The sequence below is a fragment of the Austrofundulus limnaeus genome, unplaced genomic scaffold (assembly GCF_001266775.1).
Source record: "Austrofundulus limnaeus strain Quisiro unplaced genomic scaffold, Austrofundulus_limnaeus-1.0 Scaffold26, whole genome shotgun sequence".
Lineage (NCBI taxonomy): Eukaryota > Metazoa > Chordata > Actinopteri > Cyprinodontiformes > Rivulidae > Austrofundulus > Austrofundulus limnaeus.
Window position 1 is genome coordinate 1,292,934 of NW_013952428.1, and position 5,382 is coordinate 1,298,315.

At 40.8% G+C, this 5,382-nt stretch overlaps 1 protein-coding gene and 1 long non-coding RNA gene across 2 annotated transcripts in view; one reads left to right on the plus strand and one right to left on the minus strand.

The window, feature by feature from the left end:
* The window catches only part of LOC106515100 (uncharacterized), a 6,158-nt gene extending 2,375 nt beyond the window's left edge, over positions 1-3,783 (minus strand). Inside the window, exons 1-2 of the long non-coding RNA XR_001309961.1 lie at positions 3,379-3,783; positions 692-1,515 (exon numbers count right to left, since the gene is read on the minus strand). This is a non-coding gene — a long non-coding RNA (uncharacterized LOC106515100). The remainder of the gene's footprint in view (positions 1-691; positions 1,516-3,378) is intronic.
* Positions 3,784-3,789: 6 nt separating this feature from the next.
* zbtb7b (zinc finger and BTB domain containing 7B) overlaps positions 3,790-5,382 on the plus strand; it is a 33,121-nt gene continuing 31,528 nt past the window's right edge. Inside the window, exon 1 of the mRNA XM_014004726.1 lies at positions 3,790-3,936. The gene's annotated coding sequence lies outside the window, so the exon portion shown is untranslated. The remainder of the gene's footprint in view (positions 3,937-5,382) is intronic.

Here is a 5,382-nt window from a genome sequence, read left to right on the forward strand (position 1 = left end):
CAGCAGAGTTCTAAAGTACAGTAACTAAGTACAAATACTTTGTTACTGTACTTAAGTAGAAATTTTGGTTATCTGTACTTTACTTGAGTAATTATTTTTCAGCATACTTTTTACTTTTACTCATTACATTTTTACACAATTATCTGTACTTTCTACTCGGTACATTTTAAAAAAGGTAAGCAGTAGAAGGTTGTTTCTCCTGTTTTATTCTGAGTTATTACTTAAAAAATACTATCCTGATAAATTGTCTCCTGGATAGAGTGAATTTAATTGTGGTTGGATGAGAAGTATAAATATACTGTATATCATTCAGACACTCTATTAGCTTGTACACAACCCATCACAGCTGCACGCTGTTAGAAAATATATTTTTTGGAGAAGTCACCTCCCAATAAATGTTATTTTGGAAAATCTAACTGCTCACTTTTACTCAGTACTTTTACTTTTAATACTTAAGTAGATTTTGTGTCAGAAATTTACTTTTGATACTTAAGTACAAAAAATACTCAAATAATATTCTTAGAGAAGACTTTAACTTTTACCAAAGTACTTTTATGATAAGATACTTGCACTTTTACTCAAGTATCACTTTGGGGTACTTTATACAACACTGTTTTCTGTTTTTTGTCATGTTTTTTGTCATGTTTTTTGTCATGTTTTTTGTCATGTTTTTTGTCATGTTGTGCACGACCTCTCTGATGATCTCTTGCTGCCTTTTTCCGAGCCCCGACCCTGAAGTTGGGAACCATCATTTTAACACATAAGCTGGAAAAAAAAGGGAAGAAAAAGTGCATTTATGACGCATTTGTTGCGCATGCAGGGTTTAAATTCTTATTCTGGTAGCACAACCGCAGAACAAGCAGAGATTTTAGGTTTGAGGGGGAGTGTGTGTAGGGGGTATAGGTGGGCTGTTTGAGCTCGCCACAAATTATAAATAGACTTCCTGCTCCCTCACTACAAAAACCCACCACGTACACACACTCCAGGAGCTGCAGCTACAACAGGCGGGGATGATATTCAAGCTGTGAGAGTGCGAGGTGATTCCCATAACCACTTCAAAACACAGAGGCCTGTCAATTCTTCAAAGTTTTTTTTCTTTCTTTCTTGCCTTTTTCGGCAGAGAAATGAAAAGAAACCAGGCTTCTGTTCAGTCACATAAAACAGGTTTATTTCTCTCTTTCAGTGAGAGAGCTGCAGTTGCAACCCATGCAAAAAAAAAAAAAAAAAAAAAAAACTGCCTCTTTTCTTAAGTGATTCACAAAAAGTCACTTTTAAAAAGTCCCTTCTGTTGCCCTTTATGTCGCCGCCACAGTGGATGCGATACATCCTCTCTATGAGTTTCATTTATCATGTTTTGTTTCTGTTTAACTCAAACGAAGCTCCGGAGCTGCAGCTTTACTCGGAGCTCTGCTGGCTCCACTTCTCCATCGTTTTGGGTCACCTCCACCGGACTGGGTGGGATCCTGCTGCGTCACGAGGAGAAGGGGTAAGAGATGGAATGGGGACGTGTACATCCTTCAAGCACAGAAAGGCAAAGAAAACAACTTTTTATTTAAGAAACTTTGCATAATACACATGATTTGACTCATTTTGTCACATAAATTGCACATTTTCTGTTTGAACTTGGCTCAGCTAAAATGAAACAGGAAGTGACATCAAAGGGGAACTCTTTAACCTCTTGAGCGCCATCAGCTTTTTCCATTTTCTATTTCTTTTAACTTCAGATCTGTCAGTTGAACCTGGACATGTTTGGTATCAATAGAAAGCTAAGATTCTTGGCTAAAAACACATGGAAATTATTTTTACATTCACCAAACACAGTTCAAACATCAAGCAGTTGAATCAGAAAGTGAACAAATGACCCTCTTCCACTAGTGCTACATAGTGTAGTGTCGGAACAGGTCAGTTCAGGTGCTTTTCCATTGACGTTCCAATACGGTTCCAGTTTTGGGTAATTGGTGGAGGCGGTTTTGGGGTTTAAAAAAAGTTAAAGAGAAATGGAAACACATTTGCAGAATAAGTTCTGAAATTTTAAAAGTTTGCTAAAAATTCAAATTAAAATTGATGGAAACACAACTAAAGTCACTGCTACAATTGAAAAAATGGCTCCTTGAGTTGTTCTTGTAAAGGCAGCTTAGACCAGTGACTCCACCCCCTGGCCAATCAGTGACGAACAGTGTTCTGATGTCGCATTTTGGTGTCGACTGGGACCACTTGGAACCACAACGAAGTAGGTACTAAAAAAAAGGGCCGGTTCCATGAATCTGACCTAATGGAAATGGCTTGGAACCATATCGACACTACACTTGGCGCTAGTGGAAAAGGGGCAAAATGGGATTGTTGCAAATCTGTAAATACAACAAAACTGTAAAGGAAACATTTTGACATTATTTTTAAAGCAAGTCAAAGTAGATACCTAAATATGTTATAAAATGCGTTTAAAGTTTTTTTAGTTGATTTTGAGTGAATATGATCCAACTGAAGTCAAATATGAGTTCTCATTATTTCATATATGGAGACAAAATAAATGTTTGAATAATTTTTCAAAAGAACAAACATTCAATAACAAGTCTTTTAAGACAGGTAAGATAAAATAAATAACTTTTGGAAGTAAAATCTTCAGATTTGTTAACATTTATTAATGGAACCATCATGGTCTGTCCTGTGCAGAATGACAAAACACTAAATTATTTCTTTACTAAAACCTCTGTAACTTTGCTCCAGTTCATTTTAGCAGCATGAATCTTTGTACAGGTGATGTCCACAAGTGGATTTATGGTTTCCAAGAGTTTTTACCTGATTCCTTATGGTTTTAAATAGGTTATATACTGTCTAATGAAAAAATTATTCAGATGAGAGTGAAAAAAATATTATTCTCCATCCCCAATATCTTTAAAACCACAGCAGCTGTTTAAATACTTATACTTTTGATCAAATCTACCAAGTGTTAGTTTTATTTTGATACCAAGATTATTTAAGTAGAGTTTGTAAATGCTGAGACACACTCAGTAACATTTCAGCATGGGATTTTGAAAAAGATAAAAGAAAAACTTGGAGCTTAAGAGGTTAAGAAAGACAACTGACTTTATTAAAACAATATTTAAACTTTAACTGTTCTTCATATCGCTGATGGTGACTCAAAATAATCTAAAGAAACATCAGATTCTTCTCTACAGTCTGTTTACAAGCAGACATTCCCCTTTGACGTCACTTCCTGTTTCTTCACATGCAAATATCTCAACAATTGTTCATCTCAGCAGCATGAAATTAGTTTAGCAACATGTTATTAATGTTATCTTCTCAAAAAATGTGTTCATATTTGTTACAAAAACATGACGTCACAGGTACTTTAAATTAGGTTTGAAAATGGGTCTGCACCTGACAGGTAATCCGCTGTCTGCCCACCTCTGCAGTGATGCCCTCATGGAGGGAGGAGGAGGAGGAGGATGGCCACAGTCCTCCCCCCTCTCTCCTCCCAACCCTCCCGCCTCCGACTGGCACCGCTGCCAGCCTATAGGACCGCGGTCGGACCCCGTCCATCCTCCCTTGTGCCCTGCCCCCCCCTCCCCTCCACCGGCGGTCTCCCACCTCCGGCAGCGCCAATCCGCGCGCGGCGGTAAGTAGGACAAGCCGCTTCCTGGTTCTCAGAAAGGAGGAGCCGGGAGCCGGAGTGGGCGAGCTGAGGCTGAAGGTACGCGGGGGGTCAGAGCAGCCCAGAGACAGAGACAGAACCGCAGGAGAACCATTTGTTCAAATAACACCCCCCATACCTGAGAACGACCCCCTCACCTCTCGGCTGGAGCAGGAGGCGCGCGCCCGACAGGATCAAACAGACATTTAAAGAAGTCGGCAGGGTGGGACTGAGTAATCCAGGAAGTGTGGAGGCTGGTCGGGTGGGAGGCGACGAACCGGGACAGGTGACACACCGGCACTCAGGTAACTCAGTATCACCTGCTTCTTCTTCAAAAACATTTTAAAAAGACTTTAAGATAAATGTGTCGGGATAACTCCTTCCCTCCTCCTCGTTTAGGGTCACGCGAGGACTTTCCACGTCACTATATTCGGTTACTGGTGTCGACATGTTCAGTCCGCTTTTACCTTTAATCCCGTGAAATTAACCCACAGGGGCGGTGTTTGGGTTGATTTGAGGTGGCGCGGGCGGTGCTTGTTTGTGCGTCAGGTGAGCGGGGTCGCCGGGTCCACTTTTCAAGACATGGGCTGCTAATTATAGCCGAGAACACCGGCTGACATCCAAAACCCTACCTGCGCGCTCGCTCTCTCACGCACGAGCGCGCACATCACCTGCCTGCACGTGCGCGCGAGGGCAGTCAGGTCAGGATCTACTGGATTTAGCCTCTAAATGATCTCCCTTCAGTGGTCTGTTAAACATCATTATCATCCTCCTCCTCCTCCCCGCGGCGCACCCAGTGTTTTATTTTAATCCACGTGTTACAATGGGGATGTAATGTTAGGCTTGTCTGCCTGCATCATGGGTGGGGAGTTGCTGTCAAACCAGTGGGCTTTTGTGTGTGTGTGTGTGTGTGAGTGTGTGTGTGTCATTATGAAGGTACTAGATGTGCTGCTGACTCGCCCCTCTGACAGACCGGCCAGACGAGCTCAACTCGTTTGGGTTTGGTTTCCCCATCTTGGTCACAACTTGTTTGGTTGAATCTTTAGGCATGTGTGCAGGCCAGGGTTGCAGGTAGTCATCCTTCTTGTCGTGTGAACAAACTCAGCTCTGAGGAGCAGCAGAGTTGTTTTGTTGTGTCCTCACTAGCACCACCACCACCACCACCACCACCATCATCATCATCATCATCATCAGGATGTTTCCTGTGTTTCTCTCTCTCAACCTGGGAAGGTGGTTTCAACAAGGCGGCCGCGGCTAATTGAACTTAGCAAAAACAAAAGGACCCACTTTTATTTATTTCAGCCAAACCTTGGTTTGTGAGGGCAGGACTAATCTAAAAATGAGTTCCACTAGCACTAAAACTTCAACTCAAATATTTAGGTCCCCTAATTCTTAAGCACTAATGCACTGAAAATTTTAGCAAAAGTTAATTCTAAAGCACTAACTTAAATATTTAGGTCCCCTGATTCTAAAGCACTAACTTTAAAATTTAGGTCCTCTAATTCTAAAGAACTAACTTAAATATTTAGGTCCCCTAATTCTAAAGCACTAATGCACTGAAAGTTTTAGCAAAAGTTAATTCTAAAGCACTAACTCAGATATTTAGGTCCCCTAATTCTAAAGCACTAACTTTAATATTTAGGTCCCCTAATTCTAAAGCACTAACTTTGATATTTAGGTCTCCTAATTCTAAAGCACTAACTTTAATATTTAGGTCCCCTGATTCTAAACTAACTTTAATATTTAGGTCC